This window comes from Pundamilia nyererei, unplaced genomic scaffold, assembly GCF_000239375.1.
Source record: "Pundamilia nyererei isolate P.nyererei 1_Seehausen unplaced genomic scaffold, PunNye1.0 scaffold00300, whole genome shotgun sequence".
NCBI lineage: Eukaryota > Metazoa > Chordata > Actinopteri > Cichliformes > Cichlidae > Pundamilia > Pundamilia nyererei.
This window is the reverse complement of record NW_005187701.1, coordinates 49,591-69,260: the sequence shown is the minus strand read 5'-3', so window position 1 is coordinate 69,260 and position 19,670 is coordinate 49,591. Positions and strand designations below refer to the sequence as shown.

At 40.6% G+C, this 19,670-nt stretch overlaps 1 protein-coding gene across 3 annotated transcripts in view; it reads right to left on the bottom strand.

Annotated features, from left to right (window-relative positions):
- Nucleotides 1-18,923, bottom strand: part of adarb1b (adenosine deaminase RNA specific B1b) — a 121,834-nt gene extending 102,911 nt beyond the window's left edge. For 2 of the 3 annotated variants that reach the window (XM_005751112.1, XM_005751114.1), the window contains exon 1: nucleotides 18,621-18,923. The gene's annotated coding sequence lies outside the window, so the exon portion shown is untranslated. Of the gene's footprint in view, nucleotides 1-2,768; nucleotides 2,829-18,620 lie in introns of those variants that run through there. The other variant, XM_005751113.1, reaches the window with a different exon arrangement.
- Between the last annotated feature and the right edge of the window lie 747 nt (nucleotides 18,924-19,670).

Sequence of the window (19,670 nt, the reverse complement as noted above, 5' to 3'; positions counted from 1 at the left end):
GGATGCCTGGATGTTAAACTTAATTGTTACACCTGGTAGAGCAGAACGCTGATCATTTTATTAAAGATGAAAGACTTTAAACAGTTTTTCAACTCTCAGTAATGCCATAGTGATCGTTTGATATATGGACCTGCAGCGCAGTTTAGGCCCAGACACGGCTAGTGACGTCAGACTTTACGACTGGATTCTAATTAATATTTCATAGAGGCGTCTAGAAAACTGCACAACTTTCTCAGGAAATTGAAAATTGGAATCTGTAATGACTTGAACAATGGGTTAAATTCAAAACTTAAAATAATCCTGTATTTCTTGAAGCTGTAAAGACAACGTCACATTAGCGCGAATGGTTAGACGACCGGTCATCAAATCCAAAAAAAGACCTCCGTCATGCCCAAAGAAAGGAAACAAGCTGCAACAAAAGCTGCTTGATTCAACACAAAAGCAGAGATGCCCAAAAAAAGCAAGCATTCCTTTTCCTTAAAACGAAGCACTTCCCTCTGAAGCGTGGATCTCTCATTAGAGAGGTCTTTGTGTAATCATGCCATGTTTGAAGGCTATGCACTCTCTAGCTCTAATTCTTTTCACCGCTCCCGCTTTTGTTATGTCTCACAAAGCTCTTTAAGCAGCACAGTAATATTTGTAACCGCAATCGCCCGCTGTGGCTTTGACCATTGCTCACTTGAGTAATGCTTTGTTTATTTTACTACTGTACTCATTGTAAGTGTCTTCAGACAAACAAATCAAGCAACTGCACACATTTAAATGGACGTGCGCAGAGAAGCAGCCATCTGGCCCACTAATCCCAAACAAACCAGCCTTACTGAAAGTGTTGTTCCCAGACTTTCACCACCATTTACACTGCCATTTAAAGGCAGCACTTCTTAGGCATGCGTGCGGGTCACTGTCACTGCCTGAAAGCTCTCCAGTCTGTTCATTTAGGTCATCAGGTTGGGTTACAACACAGCTTTGACTCAAATGGCAGTCATCCTTGTACATTCACTTTGTCTGCAACTGCACTGATAGACGTGGAGGCCTTAGAAGCAGGTGATAATAGGAGAATGGTTTTTTTTTAGAATGAGTCCAGGTTTATCCAAATTAAAATTAAAAAAAGCAAAAGAAAGTTGATTTTTCCCCCACAAGCATGTCCTTTGGGAATCTGTTTCAAGAGCCACTTTAGCATTAAAGAGAAATTTATTAGGCATCCAATGGCTGTCAAGCATTTCTTACCACCGCATGACATTAATGAGTACACCATTGACTCCATATTCTAACTTGGTGAGTTTAATTTAATACCCACGAACCCTCTTGAGGACTCTTGAAAAGATTTTCACTTATGAAAAACAAAATCTACGAAAAATGTCCTCAAAGGACGTGCTGGGAGGTTTAATCACATACTGCAATATAAAGGTGTTGATGGAAGTGCGAGACTCTTTCTGCAAGAAAAAAAAAACCTGATAATGAAAAGTTCAGCCGCACTCAGTGCACGATTGAAACGTGTAAGATTTGGGAGAGGTGCTAAAAACTTACACCTGCACTGCTAAAGCAAGACATCCTAATTTAGGCACATCTTTCATCACCACTCGGTCTGAACGAGGAAGCATGTTGCCTTGAGAGATAACTTCTCAACCCTGGGAATAAAAATGTGTGAGTGTGTGTGTGTGTCTGCTGCGGTGCATGCAGCGGCCCATAGAGGGTTTAGGAAAGCAAGCAAATGAAAAACTGACAGAAAGAAAAATTCAAAGTGACACAAGAGGAGCCCCTGAACTAAAAAATAAAACATTAATGATTCATAATTAATACCCATGTTGTATTTGTAATTATCAGCTCCCATAAACCAGCACCACAATGAGATACAAAGTGTAGAAGCATCTCATCAGCTGCCAGTGATGAATTTCTTACTGACACTTGCCAGATAAGGAGCCAAAGGACGAGGGCCAGAGCTAAAGTGACAGCATAGCAGGCCTTCACCCAAAACTACTCAACTGCAAGGGCACCCTGGTCTTACACTGTAGTAACTTTTCACCTTTCATCACGACTGGGTGTGAATTCAGTACTGACACACGACTGCAAACCCTAACTGAAACAGTACTATCATGTTAAAGTCGGTATGTCCATATAACATGAAAAAAAATCATGTTATATGGAAAAATGTGTTTTTCCCCTCCAGAAAATTCACTGTTTGGTTCAAGTCTGTCAAAACGATAATTGTGAGCACAGTTTGTGGCTCTGCTTAGCACAGGCATGCAGCTAAGCATTAGTGGGACTGATAAGTGCCAGCAGCAAACCAAAGTTGGTCATAAACACACGAGGTTACCATAAATTTGTGCGACATTCAGACCTTAATAATACATACAGAGTTGACAGACTGTACGGATACCTCACTGAACAGGCAAGCTTAAAACATTCAGACAGGCAAACTGTAGCGCTGCTCGCAAGCTATCAACACATAGTCTTTATTTATGCCACAGTCACGTTCGGGAAAACAACGGTTGGAGTCAGTCACAGTTGGACCGTTCGGAGGCCGGTTGTATCTCCAGCATGCACGCACAAACTCTGGGCAACCTGTGCAATTGTCTTGCAGTCAAAAGTGATCAACTACTTGCAATCGGTTGCAGTGCAGTCAACGTGCAACCACTGATGTTGTCTAGTCACAAGCGAGTTACCATCCTACTAACAGCGAACACGATTTTTACACCTTGTTTGAAGATTATTCTTTTATTCGTCCACCAGAACAGCACATTTAAGGATAAACGTAGTAATGAACACACCTCTGGTCGTTTCTGTAACGGTGGTTTGGAAGCTTTCTCTTGTGGCTTTCCTCGATATCAGCCAGCTGTCTCTTCAGAAGGTATTTTGTCTTTTGCATTTCACTTCTGACAGAACCTGCAGCAGATGGAGAACTTCTTCACGTGTCGCTACACCGAGCACACCGTCGCAACAGTGCACAGCAAGGACTTCCATCATCAGCTGTATTCCTGGATGGAGTAGTTGGAATATATCCACAGCATGATTACAATGTTTTTTATTGTCACAAAGTATATACATGTTTTGTTTATATTTTGCCCATACAAATACAATCTAGTTCTGTGGGAAGCACTGCAGAAGGTTTCCCTGTCAGAGAGCCTTTAATGACCCTAAGAGGACTCTTCGCCTTTCTCTCAGAGCGATCACAACTCTGACACCAACAATGCTGCCTTGCTTTTCATGCCTTTCATACTGTGACTGACAGTCAGTCAGTCTCAGGTCCCCACATCCCCAAGCCTCACTCCTCAGCTGCATTTTTAAGCATCCTTGGGAAGAGAGCTGGAGGGCTGTGAACTACAGCAGTTGTCTTTTAGACATCTCCCTTTAGAAAAAGCTTCATTACTGAAGCTCAGTTAAACATTTCAAGTTAAAGCAACCAAAACCAGCTTTGTGACGGCTCACGTATAGCGTGTGTGCCCAGGTACGAAATCTATCATACGTTATACCAAAACACTTAACAACCAGCTACACATGGATACTGGGAATGTTTCAAGTGTGAAACTGAGGAGCAGCAGGAGTGCTGCTTTTTCAACTTCTACACCAAACTGAATGAGAGACAGTGAGGCAGAAGGGTGGTCTCACAGTCACAGCGAGCCTGAACCAAAACTGACAGAAAGCATGAAAACAAAGACTCACAAAGATTGTGGAGATTTTACACAGGAAGCGCGCACATGAACAAAAAAGTAAAGAACAGGAACAAAATCTCTGAATTTTCAGTTAAATTATAGGAGAAGTAAGAATTCCACTTAGAAAAGTGTCGGTTTAGCCAATTAATCTTCCACACTGTATTGATTATTCACAGAAAGTTATGGAAAGTCTGAAAATAAGAAAAACTGCTATTTAAAAAGGAAATGTAATTTTTCTAAGGTGACATTAAAATGTTAGAGCAGCAAAAGCTGCGAGAAAGAGTTGCCTTAATATTTTGTTAGACTTCTCCAAAAGAAAAACTAAAATCTGTCATCGGTACAGGGTGTGATGGTTGCAAAGATTTTAAAATCAGCCATGAGTCACAGTTCTCGTCTAACGATTCGCACTCACTGGACTATTAATTAGAGGGAAACCTCTCACTATAAGTGCCACAGACGGGGACAGAAAGCATCAGTCTGCGTAGCCCAAAGATTCACAAATATTTTTTAAAGGAAATCGAGACATGACTGTGCAGATTATTCGATCCATCTGCTCTAATTTACTTACACACAAACTTTAATTTCTATCTATTTCTCCAAAAAGTGCTACTGAGGAATGAATTTGGCTTAGGAGAGAAACTGAGTTGCAACTTTAGGCACGTAAAGTCAGAATGGAGAACATTCCACTGTGACGTGCACAGATTTTCCACTGTGAAAAAAACAATGCTGTCGTTATCTGTGGCAAGCACAGGCTGCGTGCTGAACAAACTTCCACCAACTGAAAGACCTGTCATTATTACCCTCAGAATGAAAGAATGTGCATTAGATTAATATCACGGAGCCCACAGCAAGGCCTTTGTGTTTTTTCCCCCAATGCGGCACGGTGTTACTTCTTGAGTGTTTCCACTGCCCTAAAGAATGCGATGTGTTGCAAATGAATTCAAAGCGAACTCTTACAGCAGCACCTCCTAACCAAATACACCAGGCACAGCTTGATGACTGATTCTGACAACGCACCACTCCTGCATCAGTACAACAGTTTCTTTACAAGCACTGACACAAATTGCCCAGGGCCAGAACAAATCCTGACCTGTTTTATAGAAACAAAGGGATCAAATTAAAATGTTCCCACTGAGTGAGCAGAGTACACAAATATGCCCCCATGGACTGGCAGCACCTGCTATGCTCTGTTCCCAGAACCCCCCCCAAACTCCTTTTTCTCTGAACCGTGTTATGCTCCAGTGTAGCATCTCTATCACCTCTACAAACAGCTGACTAGAGAAAAACACCGACATTTTCATCCACTGATCAACATCGCTTGCAGATTTCAAGAAATGCCACCAATGGACTGTTTGCTAACTAAAACTGCCGTCCAATCAAAGTTTAGAAAGCATAAGCAGGTATGACAGACCTAAAAAACTTTCTTCCGATTATTAACAAATGCCAAAGCTTCCATGAGAAAAAACAGATGATTTATTGGATGAACTGGTGCTGTTGCCACAGAGTAATCATTATCACATCGGGCTAATTAGTTACATTTCTGTATTAGAAATGATTGTTACCAGAGTCGTTCTAGGCAAGCACCACTGGGCAGCGATCTGGATTACTGCCCCGGGCAGTTATTTCAGGCTAACACAGAGGCACAATCCCCAGTAAAAGAGTGAGGTGACTTATCCTTAAGTAGATTTGAAAAGCCAGCCAGGACTTAAACAAATGCCAAGATAAATCATATCATGAAAATAAAGTAAATAAGTACACTGACCTACATATTTACTGCGATAATGATAAACACAAGAGCTGGCAATTAATTCAGCATTCACTGGGAACTACTTGACTATTCAAAACTATTCAAAAACAACCCCCCTGCTTTATCATCCCTATGCCTGACAGCGAGTGATGCATTCTTATCATATATGACAGTGGCAGTCATACAGTTAGGCACATTTTAGAGCTCAATCAAACAACCAGAAGCAGTTGTTTGATTTTTTTAATAACTTAAAAATATTTAAATGTTCAGTATAGAGTTTAATTGGTTACTTGATAAATGACATCTTCTGGAATTCTCCCATGGATGTCCAAAACAGGGGTCCAATAGACTGACAACATATTTCCACCCTCAATCGTTCACCTTTTGCCCACTTCTTAAACTTCATAGCCATGCAAAAACACAAGGGAGGTGCTAGAAAGACTGTCCTTTCACAAAGGGCATTTAGCCAGAAGGTGTTGTGGTTAATTGAGGAAGTCTGTCTGCCAAAGTTCGACCTCGTCACCCTGAGTCAGTCCGGCACAGACAAAACACTCCACTGCCTGTATGTGCGCATCATTAACCCTTTAAAAAATGGAGAGCTCCAGTGACGTCCCCGGGACGGCGCACTAAAGGCACTCTATTTTTCATAATAAAGCTCCTCCTTTTTTCTATATATAGACATATCACCAAGGGCTCTGCAGAGCTCCAAAGAATACGGAGAAGAAGGAAAAGGAGAAGGTTGATGAATATGAAAAGGACAGGCACAGGGAAGAGAGGGTACTTCATTCATTCACTTATCCAGCTGCAGACTCACTTAAAGAATTCATTGTCCGTGGGCAGCGGATTTACTCTGATTGTGTCCAAGCAGAAGAGTAGTACTTATAAAACTAGAAAGAAAAAATATGTGTTTTCACAGCTATTCCATGTGCTTGCATTATTAATAGTCTTAGAATAGTCCAGAGTGAATACACGTAGAGCCACATTATGACCCAATCCGTGTTTTCTGAGGTGATCCACATGACGTGAACCTATGTGCGAATGTCTGTGCTCACAAAGCCTGCCCAACACGGTGCAGGAAAAACACATATAACACTGCACTTATCCTGGCAGCTCACTGTGAGGCAACATGTTTTTCGGTATTTTTTTCCAGTACTCTGGAGATCTGAATGTGATAAAGGTTCACACAGGGGGGGGGGGGTCCACTTCACTTCCATCCAGAGTGTGAGAATCTGGGAAAGCCTTTAAAGTAATATGTTTTAACTGGGTTAGGTGACGAGGCTTAGAAGTAAAAATGTAAAATACTTGTTAAAACTGATACATGCCATTTGGTTTTAACACATATAACTTATATTCTTATCCTGCACATAAAGTCAAAGGACAGCAGACAAAAATAAACAATTCTACACATTTTTTAGTGATTAAACCCTCTAACAGATTCATTCTGAGCCACCAGGCCACCTAGTAGTACGTCTACTACTTAATTACTGCAGAAGTATTGTGTTTGCTACTTTAAATGTGGCATGTGTCCACACTCGTTCTTATCCTGCAACTTACAGTTTTGAATAGCACGAGAAACAGATTTAATTTTCTTTTGGTTGGTACACAAATAAGGAACATTTAAGTTGTCATGGTGCATAAAAATATTGAAAATATTAAAAATAAATACACACAAAAGGAATATATATATATAAACTACCTACAGATACAGATATAGACATGAAATACAATTAGAATTTCAATACATTTAAATCTCACTTTGGTGGCTGAATAAGGAGACTTAACAAATTTGAAAATTCTTCCAAATATTTACAGGGACTGTAAAATACACAAAGACACAAAATAATCGATCCCTCAGTGACAGTTTTTAGTTTACTGTGATATACAGTGCTGAGCAAATTTATCAGACCACCACCCAGTGCAAGGTTTATGCCACAGCTGCCTTAAATTCACAGCTGTTTATATTTCTGTAATGGTTGCTCAACCAGCGTGCACAAGCTCTTTAATCAAAACTGTATTTTTAATGTTAAAATATAATTCTTGTTTTTATCCCTGAATTTTAAAATGTACTGTTTACCAAAAAAACCTGAAAAAAACAAAACAGTACAGCATGTTATTCGTTTTTGATTAAAATGCTAAATTATTTACTTGCATTTCTGAACATGAAATTATTTTAGTGGCTGAAAGTTAGCCTGGATTAACTCTTCAGAGTGAATAAAGTTCATTTTTAGTTTTAAACAAGTTTGACAGACTTAAATATTTGTGCCCTCTTGTTTTTAGAACAGATGTTCTAATAAATTTGATGAAACCTGCGTGTATGTAAGAATCATCTGAGAGGCTCAAACTGGGAAAAGAGGAACGCACCATTTATCAGGACCGACTGATCGCTGCAGCTTTTCACACATGTGAGCCTGTATAGGTTTTTACGTTAATTCATCAAATTACTGAGGTGCTGTTGTTGGTAATGACTAAAAATAACAGCAGCTTTGTTTTCTCTTTATGCTCCCAGTGATGCTGGAAACACTTAAATACATTAGCCAGATTAATGAGTCAGGCTGCTAAGCTAAACAAATGATTGTGGACATGAAGCTTCTTTGTAACAAAATAAACCCTTAATAATTTGATACTGTAGACAAATATTTATGAATAACTAACATAATATTGTCAAGTATAAGTACCTAATTAACAATCACAGAGGTAATGAAATAAGTTGCCGCTACATCGCAAAGTTGATGCACCTCTGAATGAGTGCGACCATAAATGAGAACTACAGCAGGCCCCCTACAGTATCATGCACTTTATTTATTCATGTGTTCTCCTGTTGATGAATTAAAACTTTCAAACGGACGCACAACCTTAAGATAAATTGCAAAACTACTAAATAATTCTTCTAAATGTGAAAAACATCACCTGATGGTTTACAGCTTTCCTGACTTTGACAAATAAGGAGAAGCTAACGGGAGAAGAATGTTTTTTCTCAAACTGCCTGCAACGACCTGCAGGTGCAGCTTCTGCTGACTAAGATAGTGCTCAGCTTCAATGAAAATTATTATGTAATAAAATAAAATATTGCAGATGTTTTTATTATCACTATCATTATTAATATTATTAATGCATACACAATAGTATGTGAGGCACATTTTATTTCTAAGGGAACAATAGAGTATGCAAGCACAGGACACTACACTGGCATTAAAATCCCACAATGCGTCACAGTAGCGAATTTCAAGGACAATGAAAGTTTTATATTTTTGTTAATTGGTTTTATCAGTGCTTGAGTCCAGGCTTCCATAAAAAGTCAGATTCGGTGACTGCATTGGGTCGTAACTCACGTTGATACTCTGTTAGTAGAAAGGACAGGAAACCCCACCCCTGCATCTGTGATTTTACACCAGTTCTTCAAAATGAATCGAGTCTGTTTATTTTAATCTGGGATCATGCAAATGTTCCAACTACTCCACTACCTTCCTGGTGTGTGATGCTAAAATCATTGCCTAATGCTGTGTGCTATAATCCAGATGGTTGACAGCTGTGTTGAGTCTTTTCATAAAGGACACAAAATGTAAATTCTCATGCTAACCTGAAAGATCCAAATTACAGACTTTTGCATCATTTAGAAACTTGTAGCCTAATAATTGTGCAAAAATGTAAAAGATATCCAAATGCATTGTTTTTGTTTTTCAAACGAGCTGATTTCTCGCTCTGTGTTTAAACAGGGAAACTTTTGTCGGGCTGGCTTAATAGACCTAAATATGGGGTTCCTATTGGTGGAAACAAACTTTTATATCTCTGCTACACACCAGCTTAAAAAAAGTAACATTTCCCACAGATCAGCTATATAACTATCTATCACTCATCTAAAATGGCCCCATGCAGGAAATCTGGCACAGTGCTGCACAGCTTTAAGCCAACAATGGTAATCCTGCAGGAACACCACTCTGAAAAAGGATGGATAAAAAATCTCTGCACACACTCTCTGTCATACTACTACCACTAATAGCAACACATCAACCTATAAATTAGATCTTTTTTTTTTAGCTTGACCTGACAATTCCCTCCTTCTTTAGGAGTGGAGAAGAAACTGGCTAAACAATTTTTCACACACATAGTCAAAACAAAAAGAGACTAGTGAACCTAATACCTGTCAATACTCTGAAGGCTAGCCTGTGGAGCATTTCTGCAGCTGAGTGATCCAGTTAACTATGACGAGCCGCAGACCCAGAGGTCTTCCGTGTCCTGCCCTTTGTAGTGCTAGCATGCATGTGTGTGTACAGCATTGACTGTAATGTCACATTTACGCTCTGGTGATAACCGTGTCTGGCATGTGCATTAGCCCTTTCTTCTGTTTTCACTGAGAACTCATCTCCAGCGAATGCAGAAAGAGGTTATAAAACACCTTTGAAAAGGTGCAGGCTCTCCTCGTGTTCAACTGTCGCCATCTGTGCACACTCACAACATACCCAACGCCTCACCTTTAAAGGTTACTGTTTTCCCTAACGTGAGACTAATGTACATCATGCACACACAAGTGTCTTGCTTAATGTTTGCTATATGAACAACGGCCATAACCTGTAACTTTCTCTCTTCACAATCTGGTGACAGGGCTGATGGAGCAGCATCGATGTTGCACACTTCAGGCAAGCACATTATGTCTCGGCTATACAAACCAGGGTCGTGCTGCTTCCTTTGCAAAAACCCTTACCAAGTATCCATATCATGTCATTCTCCAAGATGACAGCTTGTTGTCTTTTCCCTCAGTACACGCTCATCCATGGACTAAAGAATCCGACACAAACAAATCCTCCATTTAGGCTTCTGTTTCTGACGGAAAGGTCTAAGATTACTTTGGCACAACTTCTGTGTTTGCGTGGCCTAGTTTAGTAATTTGATGTAGGTCCACAGTGGATTAAGGCATGGAGAAAAAAACTGTCTTTGGCATCGTTGGCAATGTGTTTACTTTTTTAAAGTGTTGAACTGAAATTGAAAACAACCCAGCGTTTCACACAGAATTACACTGTATATGTGAAAGCAAGAGGGCATGTGTGAGCATGCATGCCACAGGAGTTGCACCTGTGCTTTATTTTTATTGCTTAAATAAATAAAACCACATTCTCTGAGACAACGTGCAAAGGAGAAAAATCGGTTGCCTCTCCAGCTAGTGTCTTAATGTGTGGATGGATTTCAGCTCCACCGTCGTGACAGTAGTCCCCGTTGTGCTCTGCAGCCTCTGCACCTCTCTATCTGCAGTGGGTTCTGGTTAGAGCACCCAGAGGTCTGCAAAAACCCAAAGCAACAACTACTGTATTTTTCGGACCATAGGAGACACCGGATTATAAGGCGCATTAAGTGAAACAAAACAGTCATATAAGTCAAACATTACTCAACCCATTCTTCTTGCATTGATTCATTAATGTTGAATTCTCTCGCAGCTGCTCTATTCCCATGTTGTTGGGAATAGTTTTCATGGATGCCTGGATGTTAAACTTAGTTCTTACACCTGGTAAAGCATCAACACTGATCGTTTTATTTAAAATAAAAGAATTCAGACTGTTTTTAACTCTCAGTGTTCATTTGACTTTGGGACCTGAAGCAGATGGAGTTTTGGACCCAGATTACTCCGCGAGGCTCCTGACTACGGCAGCCGTAATGCTCCGACAATCCATGAAGTGGTGCGGCTTTGTAGCTTACCAAAGTCGTACTACAACATTTTTGAGCGCCGTGTACCACATAAAATCGGTTCGACGCTAGTAAGCACAACCAGAATGTATACACTGTCGATTTTTGAGAAAATTAAAGGATTTTAAGGGCGCCTTATACTGCAGAAAATATGGTATTGTTCCCAGCCGCAGTTCAAGATGTTAGATACGAGTCTCTCCAGCAGCTAACCGACACTGACGACTGCCACAACGGCATCCTGACTGCAGGCCTGTAGGAGATACCAATGTGACCGTTATAGTCGACACTCTCACTGCATATCCATGTTAGTAGTTGAATAATAATATTCATAAGTTAACTGTACACAGCGAGCAATGGTAGGAATTCAGTATTCAGACTGAATTAACGTCTGACAGTCAGGGCTGATGCCTGTTTTTTTCTGGGACTATTACATTTCAAAGGAGTGTGACGAATCAAGCGAGGTAAAATCCCAGTGATTATGCCCCAATCAGTGAAACATTGGTAGGTGTGTCATTGTTTCCAAAAGTCTCCATTTCTCTGGAAACATTTGGAGACTATTAATCCAGAAAGCCCCGGAGTTTTCAAAAAATGGTCAGCATTTCCAAAACCCAGCTTTTGGAGTTCTAAAATGCCAGAGTAGTGTGGATGGCAGAAGTTATGCATTTAAAAAACATACTAGTGTGGACATGGCCTGGAGGCAGATTTTTGCTCTGTAACAAAAAAAAGGATATACACACTCCCTCACCCAGCATCCATAACCTGTCCCAGCACATTATTCCAACATCAGATAGGAGCGGCTTGTGCAACTTTGCATTTGCATCCTTTTTACAGTGCAATTAACCGGTCTTGTGGACAGCAAGGCACATCTTTCTTCATTTGTTAACTAGTTATGTTGTTTTTATTGAGTACAACATTAAGTGAGATCATCAACATCTCAATTATCTCTACTTTTCAACATGTTTTTGCCCCTCCCTTCCTCTCTCTGTCATGACAGAGAACTTTCCCCGTGGAACGACTATAAGCACGTCTAAGTTGTAATGTGGTTGGGTCGGCATGTCCTGAGAACGAGTTCTAAAAGAGACCATACAATGACCCATATTCCCCAAGTGATGAAGAAATGCTGAAAACACATAACACTACAGGGTGACACGGGTGAAAGCGTCTACACCTGCAGGTTTGTTTTTCTTTTTTATGCAAAGTGCACTTTGCATGGCGTGCCTTGTACATCAAGGAAAACTGCAAAGCCAACACTTTGTAGTGACAAAGCAGCAGGACAGAACGTGAACTGGGGGTTTTGGGGTATTGTCAGCAAATCCAGCAATGCATCAAAAAGGCTTTTGGTATTTATGCTACAACTTTTCCTACGCATTGGCATTATTATGTAAAAACTTGAAACCATATCTGGTCCTAAATTTAGCTTGAGCAAAAAGTCCTACGATGTGACAAGAGCAGAAAGACTTCCAGACTGCATTGTTAAACCTTCATTATATCTGTGCAACATACCATAGATTAATTTATACCCTTGAACCTGTCATCTCCAGTGTTTCAGTTTGTAATTCAAATTAATAACAGAAACCACAACTATCTAACACTGCAACAAAGATCTTTGCACTAATACCAGCCAGTTCGTGCCTTCTCTTCTCTACTGTAAGCTCACAGAACAGTAGCCCTTAGCAAACATTATCGTATAGAAGCATGTTTTACACAGACTGATTAATTGATTGAACTCTCCCCTTGCGTGCAATTAAGTCAAAAATCGATTGCAATTCTAATTTGAACTGGACGAGGAACAAATGCATTTCTGACAGCTGCAGTGAAACGTGAAACAGCAAGGTCATCTGTGGCCTCATTATTTTGTAGCAAAGATGTGAAACTGACATGGACTGCATGGTACGCGGGCTGTGCTCATGCTCGTGATTTTCAAGCCGAAGAGGACAAAGCGCTTTACAAAGCCTTTCAATCACCCACACATCCACAGACATTACTGTCACTGCAGAATTCGCACAAACCAACAACAGATCCACACATGACCACAGCAGAATTATTAGCGATTTTCTGCCCTGCTACACTGCTGAAACATCGGGGTGCATGACAGCTGGTCAAATAGCTTTAAAATAAGGACCACTGCTCCGCAGAAGAGACCAGTTTACGTAAAGCTTTTGGCAACCTGTCTCGAAAACGATGGTAGATTTTTACAACCTTAGCCATAAATAATGTGGTGACAATAATTTCGAAACAACTCTTTCTTATTACTGCTTAATAAGAATTATATAAAACATCTTGGATTGAAGTTTCACTACGTAAAGCACTCATTCAATAAAGTTGTTCCGGTCTAACTGTGCTCCTCTCGTGGCAACAATTAGCAACATTCACTGATTTGTGGAAACATTGTAAGAAAGAAATCACACTTTTCAAACCCAAAACAGAAACCGTGATTTGTTTTTAAATGCATTTTTATATTGATTTCTTTTAAAAGGCTAAAATCAATTTAGCCGTTGACCCCAAAGCAGTGGACTGTTTCTGTGCTGGCCAGCGCCTCTGTCTGATACTGAAATGATGCCACGGTGAACAAAACAAAAACCACTAAGAAAAATAAAATGACAGAACTCACAACTCTTTTTATTTTCCAGAATAAACAGTCTCAGTTTGAACATTTCATCTTATCTTTGTACTACTTTTAATAAATTATCGAGTTTCCATTCTCCTGCTATTTACATCTCACACAGCGCTCCAGCATTTGTTGGAGATGTGTTTGTAAACCTGTTTTGTACTCGTAATTCACTTCTGAAAAGGTAAAAACAACACAATGTGAACTTTTATCTCTGTGGTTACATCATATGTGTGGCTTTGAGTGTCAATAGAAACGTCAATTTTATTTATGCAGCACATTTCCTCACATGTAAACTCAATGTGTTTAACACAGGAGACAAAAACATACAGTGGTCAGTAATGGCTGGGCAGTAAGCCTCGACAAGCTGTACATGAATGCATGTACATTATTTTTCTGTATGCAAACTATTGTCATTCTCAAGTTTATGATGTGTATCGAGTGATACTCTGTTTAGAAGTTATTACACAGGCTGTTGCATGCAAGCATAAATGCTGTAATTACAGTACAGCTTAATTATTGCATTCAGTTCCATTTTCCAGATTGCAGTTCTGAGAAATTCCTGCACTTTTCTATAAATGTTGCATTTGTTTGAGCTTGATTTAAACAGTTTCACCATGTCAGGCCTGCAGAACTTGGACTTCTGTACTCTAAATACAGTCAGATAGTCATATCCTTCTGCTCACTCAGAGGCAAACACATCTTTAATCTCAGCTCAGTATCATATCTTTCTCTTAAAACTCAAAACGAGAAGAAGAATTTTACTCATATTTGGTCAAAACAGGAACGAGACAAAGGTGTTGAGTCTGCAAAGTGTCGCACAAGAGCCCGACGGGCTGACGAGACTGACAGGCTGACGCAACACTCTGAAATACTAGCTGCTGTTTACTTTAATCAATAACTAAGTGAGGCAGAAGAAAACAGGATGCCTGGTGTTTTTCAGGAAAAGTGCACCGGACAAAAGATGCAGAGCTTACCAGAAGCTGCTTGATAAGCAGTACCGGGGAAGTCTGGAGCGTTCTACTCCATCGAGAAATGTGTTCGTTTCAAACCGCTCACCAAAAATATGTGAAAACAATATATAATCGCACTACGAGGAACCCCCCCCTCCCCTCCCTGTGTAATTGCAACAGTTATCAGGAGAACAGTTGATGTCCCTGCACACCATTCTTACAGCAAGTCTAGGGTGAAATGTGTTTTTGCAGCACTAACCCAGTCCTGCTGGGGAAAGCAAACATATTCGGGAAGGCATGCAGAGCGATTCCATTTCATCCAACCTGCGTATTCAAATACTTTGCTTCAAAATAGCCACTCATCATTCAAGCAGGTACTCCTCTTGCCAGTGAGACAATGCGGCCAAGTTTGGTGTTTGGCAGTGGCTCATTTGGTCTCCGAACATCAGAATTCCTGACACTGTGGCAGGAGCTGAAAAACACCAAAACAGCGTGAACGTAAAGCTCACATTCAGCACTTTCTCAGCAACGTTGCACTGGGTCCCTGTGGTTTTCTTCAAATGTGTATTCTCATCAGTGCCCATTAGCCTGCAAATCCTAAAGAAATGCTTTCTCTTTTTTTAGAGTCTTATCCGCATAATGGGCACTGGTGCGTTCACTGGGGTTCGTACGCCAGTGTCCAGAAGGCAGGGAACATATGGATCGCTGACAGAAGCTTGCTATGCCCACACGGGGCTGTGTGAAGGTGATGGGTAGCCGTTCTGTTGCCTCTGGGTTTGCATTACAGGAGCATGAAAGGAGAGCACGCTGACAGCCAGCAACAAATTATTAGTGTGAGTAGCAGCAGCCTCTGTTCTCCTGCTGCTGCTTCTGCTGCTGCATGGGTTCACTCATACAGCAGCATGCAGCATTCCTGCAGCTCACACACAGTTAGCCATGCGGTCAGCAGCACCCGGTCTGAGCTGTTTTTTACTCAAAACTTGTCACCTCAGCAAAGGGAGCAGTACTGCAGCACTTTTTTTTATGAAACATGTAGTGAGGCTTAGTGTAGTGTTGCTGGGAGTATTTGCTAAGGTAGCCCTGACAGGCTTGCGTTTTAGCTGACTACTGCAGCTGGATTTTGCAAAAACCTCACTTACTCCCTTTAACTCAGCAAATCAGCAAAGTGGCTTGCCTCACAGAGCTGCAAACAGATGCCATGTAATTCATTTAAATGAAAACAAGTGTTTGTCAGCAGCATGCTTCTCCTGCATTGCTGTTCTGTGAAATAATCCCACTTGTGCTGCACTGGTAAAAAGGAAATTGTGAGTCATTTAAGCCAGATCTCACAAATCACCACTACTATACCTTTAGGAATGGAAAACATGTTTGCTTTATATGAATGAACATGACCGCAAACCATACACACACTCAGACGGTCTTTGATTGCCATGGTGACGGTATGAAAACAAGCACGCACGCAAACAACCGTTCGGGGGTACTCGTGTATCGCCACATGTCAGAATAGCCTCTTACTGCCTTTGTTGACACTTTGTTGACAGTTACAACAGAGTCCACTTAAAGTTTGCATGAAAAATGTGCCTTCGGGGCAAACTCGCAGAACTGCAGACCAAACCTTTTTTCAAACGGCAAAGTGATGTTAATGGAAACTAAAGGTTTATACTGGTGGTACAAGATAAGTGCAATCCTATAACTCCTAAAAATCAGCAATGTTTCAATTATCCATCTGGCTCTAATCAACTTTAAACAGTGAAGCCACGTAAATAGTGCAGCTCAAAGTGCAAAGAGAATTTCAGCACAAGAAATTTCTAACAATTCCTACCTGAAAAAGACACTGAGACAGCTCTGTATTACTGGCATAATCTCAATGTCATGTGAAGACGTCTAAGGCTTCTTTCACTTGTGAAAACAAGATGCACAATTTTTGGAAACATGTTACCAAGTTTTGTTTGGAATTATACAATTCAGTGGCCGACTGTACAAGGCAGCTTGACTTTTGTCGAATAACTGAATCTGAAAGGCGCCTCACACTTGCTCTGTCCCGTAAGAATGTATGTTCCAGTATTATCTAGATACAGGCTGTGCGATGCACTGATGCCATCTCTCTCTGCACATCACAAGTCTAACTGCCTCTCTGTCAATACTAATTAAGTGGTCTTAAATGAGCAATAAGATGAAAAAGACAGGTGGACAAGAGACAAAAAAGAGAAAAATGCTGCTTAAGGTGCAGTGAGGGGATGGGTCAGTCAAAAACGTGAGCTTTAAAGCAAATGTTTTGGCAGTTTTCTGGTGTGGAGTGTTCAGGTGTGTCATCAGAATGACACAATCATTCTAGGAGAGGCAAATATAACCCAAATTCAGACGGTGCAGTGATGGGCAAAAAACCCAAGAGCTACATCACAGACTCTACAGGCCTCAGTTAATATGTTAAATGTTAAAGTTCATAACTGTACAGTTAGAAAAAGACTAAACAGGTACAACTGATTTATAAGTGTTGCCAGGAGAAAGAGTTCATCTCTATAAAAAAGCATTGCAGGACAGCTTAGGTTTGCAAAGTTGCTTCTGAACAAACCACATCCTTTGGATAGATGACAGCAACGTGGAGATGTGTGGCCATAATACGCAGCACCATGTTTGGTAATAAACACACATCCCATACCAACTGCCAAGCACGGTGGTGGAGGGGTCATGATTTGTACCACTGCTGCCGCAGAACTTGGGCACCTCGCCGTCACTGAATCGACCAAAACTTCCTCTGTATACCAAAGTATTCTAGAGTCAAACATCCGACAGATAAAGCTTTGCCAAAATTGAGTCATCAAACACTGTAACGATCCCGAGCACATCAGGAAAATCTATGTCTGAGAAAGCCCAGACCTCAGCCTGATTGAAATGCTGTGGCAGGATCTTTAGAGAGCGTCCCATAAATAAATGCCCAGAAACTTTTTCATGTTTTCTTCTTTTTCACATGAATTTAATTACATTATTGTAGCTTTTTTTCAGTTTTGGAGATTTTTTGTGCACTTTTGCTGAACTTTAAAGGTGATAATTTGCATATATGAGCTACCTTTAAGGTCAAACGGCTCACTGTTCTGTGTCGTTGACCTTGTATAACTACATGTTTGAGGATTGAGGCATTTTGTTTTTGGAAGCTGGGTCCTCTCCTCCCACATAAACATAAAGCAGGCAAACAAAAAGCTACTAAACTGGCACTTGTAAACGCAGGTCATGAAATGTAAAAATTCATTTTTAATATCAGGTTAATAACAGCAATAGCATGATTAATTATTGCTGCTGGTAACTTATGATTACACACTTTCTCTCCACATCCCTTCAGTCGTATTAGAAGTAATTCACTTGCAGTAACAGACACGCTGTATAAAGTGCATTATTTTGAGCACAGTAAAGGTTTAGTGTGAAAAAAACAAACAGTCCACGGTGGTTTGTGAACAGAGTGGCCTGAGATGAAGTCAAATTCTTGGCCTGAATCCTTATTACAGTCCGCCTCTGATACAGTTATAACACTTTTATACATAAATGACTTCTACAAGACAGCAAGCCTGAAAGGAGGCGGCTTCACCGTGCACGGTGAGTGGATTGTGTTGCATGTTTTTCTCGTGGACAGCAGCGAATCTAAAATCACACCTGCATAACGTAACAGCCCAGCGTGCTGCAGCAGGCACAGGCTTTGTAGTACGATATCACTGTTAATTGTGCATGATGCAGTCTCCTGAGCAGACCTTCACAGGCACTGACAGGGTAAAGCTGATAACAGCAGTAACAGCAAGGTGAATTTAAAAGGCTTACGCGTTTATTTAAAAGCGGCATATCCTGGCTAATTATTCATGTAATTCTGACCGGTGAGCCCTAACGTCTGCGCTGCTCCGGAGGATTACCAGCCTAATATTATATAAACACAACCGGAACCCAAATCACATTAGCATGTTTCATCCACTGCAGACCCAAAATAACACAGAACGGATACTTACTGATGGCCTCAACGGGAAGCCGTGAATTCAGGATACGTTTATATCTCGTCCGCCACTTCAAACCCCAAACGCAGATGCCTCGTCTTCCTCCGTGTCGTCGCCGCTGTGGAAGAAAAACGAGCACAGGCTGAAGAGAGCGGCTGTACGGTCGCATGTACCGCAGTGTTCACAGCCTGCCGTCGGCCTCCTTCTTCTGCTCCGTGTTTCGCCGCGGCTGGGGAAGGAAACGCTGCATTACTGCCGCTGAGCGGTGCGGAGTCGGTGCAGGTCGGTCAGGGATGTCCTACCCCCCTCAGACGTCCGTGAAGTTACCGTAGCAGTAATTAGCTTCCGCTCGGGAGTTTCAAAATAAAACACAAAGGCCCGCAATAAACCCATCTAGAATAAACATCGTATATAAAAACACACACGCACATAGCGAGGAGGTCAAAGACATAACGCTCAGTAACTGTTGACTTTTAAAGCGTTTAACATGAGATTTAGTTTGAAATCTAGTTTGCACAAAGCTCCTACAGGGGTGTTTTATGCATACTGTTATGCAAATATCTGAAATATTATTTTTTATTCTTGGACTAGAGTAAGTCTGCATGTTTCAAAATTCACGATAATTATTATTTACCTTACACTGGACCTTGGTGCAACACCTACTTATATCATTCACTGTCAGATGCAAGCAGTTTTAGACATCACACCACGCCACCCACAACCATACAACCATGTAAATAGATAAATAATAAAGATACCGAAACTTTTAAATACTGTTTTTGTTATCTGTTATATTGACCACTGACATCTTATATGTAACTTAGTTTGAAATCTAGTGTGAATAAAGCACTTAAAAACAAATCAGTTATGCAAATATCCAAGTTCATGTTTCTATTCTTGGACTGTCCTGGAATAAGTTTGCCTGTTTCAGTATTCAAGATAACCTTATACTGGACCTCAACCATTTTCTTCTTACACTGTCAGATACAAGCATTGTACACACAACAGTACCCACTCTAATATAACACAATAGATAGATAAATAATAAAAATTATTGAAAATTAA